Below are 4832 nucleotides of genomic sequence, written 5' to 3' on the forward strand. Positions count from 1 at the left end.
AAATATTCTGGAATATTAAAACAAGAATTAAAAACACATAATTAAGAACAAGTCAAATATTTATCATACAATTCAGATAATAATAAGAGCCGTCTTAGGTTTCATTTCCCTTAGTAATTTAGGGGGTTTAGTTCATACTTATGAAAGAAAACATCTCAAAAGAATAAAAATAACAAAACATAAGAAAACCCAAAACTCCTGAAGGAACATGAAGGGAGATCTTCAGTCTTGATGATGAATCTGGCTTCTGAGATGGATCAATCGGCTTTCCTTAAGTAATTCCTTCCTTTATACTCTATGTCCCCCCTCCTAAGTGCCTCCTCTGGTGTCTAAATAGGCTTTTGAATGCCTAAGAGCCCTAAAAATTGGCCTTTTTCGAACAAGACTATACTTTGGCTCGGCAGGGACACGACCGTATGACATGCCTGTGTACGATTACTCCAGCCCGTGGTCAAGGCTGTTGAATAGGCACGAGCGTGTAGTCTACCCGTGTAAGTCGTTCTTCAATCCTTCCAAATGGACATGGTAATTTGACACGCCCGTGTGAGGAAGTCCAGGTCGTGTTGATTTCCCACGTGGGTCCATTTTCTCCGTTTTCAGCCCGTTTCTCGCTCTTTTTACTCTCCCATGCTCATCTAAGTATAAAACATGAAATTAAAGAATTAGGAGCATCAAATTCACCAAATCTAAGGAGAAACCATTCATAAATGGGCTAAGCATGGGTTAAAAATATGTATACATTACGGTTTATCAGTTATGAATGTCATGTTGTATGCGTGGATGGATCATGTTATAACTATTATTTTGGATGGTTGTGATTGCCCATTTATGCCATGGTTGTATGTACATTGTTTAGATTAGGTTGGTACCACATTGGGTGAGAAATATGGCTTAGAAAAATGCCTATTTTTGTCCACACGGGTAGAGACACGAGCGTGTCTCTCAACTGTGTGTGACATATGGCCAGGTGACACAGCCGTGTGTCCCGTGAGACTTATTTAGAAACCAAGTTAGTAGCCTCACACGGCCTAGCACATAGGCGTGTGGCTTGATCTTGTGGCACAAGTCAATATACCATCTAGTTTTCTCATGGCCTAGCATACGGCCTGGCACACGGATTTGTGAGGCCATTTCAAAGGGTACACGGCCTGGCACACGAGCGTGTGGTTTGGCCATGTGACCCAAGTCAGTAAGTTACATGGGGTCAGACACAGGCTGAGACACGACCATATGATCCCATTTCAAATGTCCACATGGCCTGTGACATTGACATGTCTCTTGGCCGTGTGAGACACACTGCCTAGCAACACGGAATTGTGTCCCCTACACTTTGAAAATTTTTCACGTTTTTCTAAAAATCTCTTAAGTACCCGGTTTAGTCCCTAACCACTTCTAATGCTTATTTTAGGCCTTGAGGGCTCGTGTCAGAGACTATATGATTGAATTTGAATGACTTTTGTTTGAATATGAGAAATGGATATGAAATGTATGATTGTTTAATTGATAAGTCCGGTAATGCTCCGTAACGCTATTCTGATGACGGATACGGGGTAGAGGTGTTATATTTATTGGTATCAGAGCTACGGTTTAGTCGATTCTAGGACTAACGTAGCATGTGTGAGTCTAGCTATACATGTCATATTTAACCTGTAATAGTATGATATCTCCTGATAGTTTTAAATTATGTTTTCATATAGCAATGGATTCCAATCAAGCAAACTTCGATGATGTAGAAAGTAATGCGCCAGTCTCCTTTCACAGAGTAGCGCCATCTGGATCGAGACCATTATCTGAGGGTTGTGGAGAAGAGGCCAAGGAAGCCTTCTTCCAAATGATGAATGAGTGGTTCACTGAGTTTGTCCAAATGAATCTACCTGCTCAATAACCTCCACCCCAACTATTCCCCAATCTATTCCGGTAGCTTCTCAAGTCCTAGAACCCATATGTTTAAGCAAACCGCCTATGGAAAAAATTCAAAAGTATGGGGCGGAAGAGTTTAGATCTACATTTGATGATGATCTGAAGAGACTCATATTTTGGCTTGAGAATACAATTTGGGTTTTTGATGAGTTGTCTTGCACACCATCTGAGTGTGTTAAGTCTACTGTATCTCTTCTGAGAGATGCAGCTTATCAGTCATGGAATACTTTGATATTTTTTGTACCGAGAGCGTGAGTGGGAATTCTTTCAGACCGAGTTCAGGAAAAATTACATAAGTCAGCGATTTCTCGATCAAAAGTGCAAGGAATTTCTAGAGTTGAAACAAGGTCATATGACCATAACCGAGTATAAAAGAGAATTCGTGAGACTGAGTAAGTATGCCTGAGAGTGCGTCTCCACTGAAGAAATCATGTGTAAATAGTTTGAAGACGGGTTGAATGAAGAAATTAAGCTTCTAGTCGGGATTCTTGAACTGAAAGAATTCGTTGTGTTAGTTGATAGAGCACACAAAGCCAATGAGCTTAGCAAAGAAAAGAGAAGAGTCGATTCTAACGCTAAAGATTCGAGAAAGAGGACAATGGGTAAATCATACCATTCATCATCAAAGAAAACAAGAGATTCTTATAACCGTTTGACTGCTTCAGTGGGGTATTCCAACAGAGATCGTGGGAAGCAACACACGAGTCCAAAATTTCAAGCCACTTCAGTATCAAGCGTTGGTAGTGTCAAAGCCAACAAACTTAAGTGTCAAAAATGTGGAAGACGACATTTTGGAGATTGTTGGATGAATGATAAAACCTGTTTCATATGTGACTCGCAAGAGCATTTTATTCGTGATTGTCTCGAGTTGCATAAGAAAGTGAAATTTCTGACTGCAAGGCCGAGTAATACAGTTGCAAGAGGGAGACCACCTTGAAATACTGGAAATGTGAATAGTAAAAAAGATTCAACAAAGGATTCTGCTGTGAGATCTGAGGCCCCAGCACCAGCCAGAGCTGACGCTATTTGCACTTGCGAGGATGCATCGGCACCAAATGTTATCACCGGTACTTTTCCTCTTTATGACACTGATGTAACTGCTTTGATTGATCCTGGATCAACCCATTCATATGTCTATACAAATTAGTGTCTAGTAAGATTTTTACTATTGAGTCCACTAAATTCGTGGTTAAAGTATCGAACCCCTTAGGCCAATATGTTCTAGTTGATCAAGTTTGCAAGAATTTTCCTTTGATGACTCGAGGTTATTATTTTTCGAACGATTTGATGCTTTTACCATTTGATGAATTTGATGTGATCTTGGGTATGGATTGGCTGACTTTACATAATGCTGTTGTAAACCATAGACAAAAGACTATTGAGTTGAAATGTCAGAATAGTAAAATTCTTTGTATTGATCCGATGAGTCGAATGGGTTGCCTATTGTGATATCGACTATGTTAGCACAGAATTATGTGAGAAAGGGTTGCAATGCTTATCTTGCTTACGTACTTGATACAAAGGTGTCTAAATCGAAGATTGAATCAGTATCAGTGGTTTGTGAATAACCAGATGTTTTTCCAGAGGAGTTACCCGTGTTACCACCAATCAGAGAGGTTGAATTTGCTATTGAGTTAGTACCGAGAACATAACTGATATCAATAGCTCTGTAGAGAATGGCTATGACAGAGTTAAAAGAGTTGAAAGCTCAGTTGCAAGAGTTAATGGATAGAGGTTCTGCACGACTGAGTTTCTAGCCCTAGGGTGTACCAGTTTTGTTTGTTAAGAAGAAAGTTGGATCAATGAGACAGTGTATCGACTATCGTCAGCTTAACAAGGTTACGATTAAGAATAAGTATCCTTGGCCAAGAATTGATAATTTATTCGATCAGTTGAAAGGAACAACAGTATTTTCAAAGATTGATTTGCAATCTGGCTATTATCAGTTGCGAGTTAAAGATTCAGATATGCCGAAAACTACACTCAGGGCTAGATACGGGTATAATGAATTTCTTGTTATGCCATTTGGGTTACCTAATGCTCCTGCACTATTCATGGATTTGATGAATTGAATCTTTAGACCGTATTTGGACAAATTTGTTATTGTGTTCATTGATGATATATTGATATATTCTCGAGACGAATCTAATCATGCTGAGCATTTGAGAATTGTATTGCAGACTCTGCGAGATAAACAACTATTTGTTAAATTTAGCAAGTGCAAGTTTTGGCTCGGAGAAGTTGGATTTCTAGGACACATTGTTTCAGCGAAAACATCAGAGTTAATCCAAGCAAGATCTCAGCAGTTATTGACTGGAAACCACCAAGAAACTTATCTGAAATCAGAAGCTTTCTAGGATTAGCTAGCTATTATCGACATTTTGTAAAAGAATTCTCGATGATTGGTACACCGATGACTCGATTATTATAGAAAGATGTGAAATTTAAGTGGTCTGACAAATGTCAACATAGTTTTAAATAGTTGAAAGCACTGGTAACCGAAGCACCAGTTTTAGTTCAGCCATAGTCAAGTAAAGAGTTTGTGATTTTCAGTGATACGTCATTGAAAGGTTTGGGATGTGTTTTAATGCAAAGAAGGTAAAGTGATAGCGTATGCCTCCAGAGATTTAAAGATGCACAAGAAGAATTATCTGACACATGACTTGCAGTTGGCTGCGATCGTGTTTGCATTGAAGATTTGGCGACATCATTTGTTCGATGAAAAATGCCATATTTTTACTGATCAGAAGAGTTTGAAGTATTTGATGTCTTAGAAAGATTTGAATTTACGACAACGAAGATGGCTCGAATTGTTGAAAGATTATAAGTTAATAATTGATTATCACTCGGGAAAAACAAATGTTGTCGCTGATGCTTTGAGTGGAAAATCCTTGTTTGCTCTGAGAGCAATG

This window comes from Gossypium hirsutum, chromosome A02, assembly GCF_007990345.1.
Source record: "Gossypium hirsutum isolate 1008001.06 chromosome A02, Gossypium_hirsutum_v2.1, whole genome shotgun sequence".
In the NCBI taxonomy this organism is placed as follows: domain Eukaryota; kingdom Viridiplantae; phylum Streptophyta; class Magnoliopsida; order Malvales; family Malvaceae; genus Gossypium; species Gossypium hirsutum.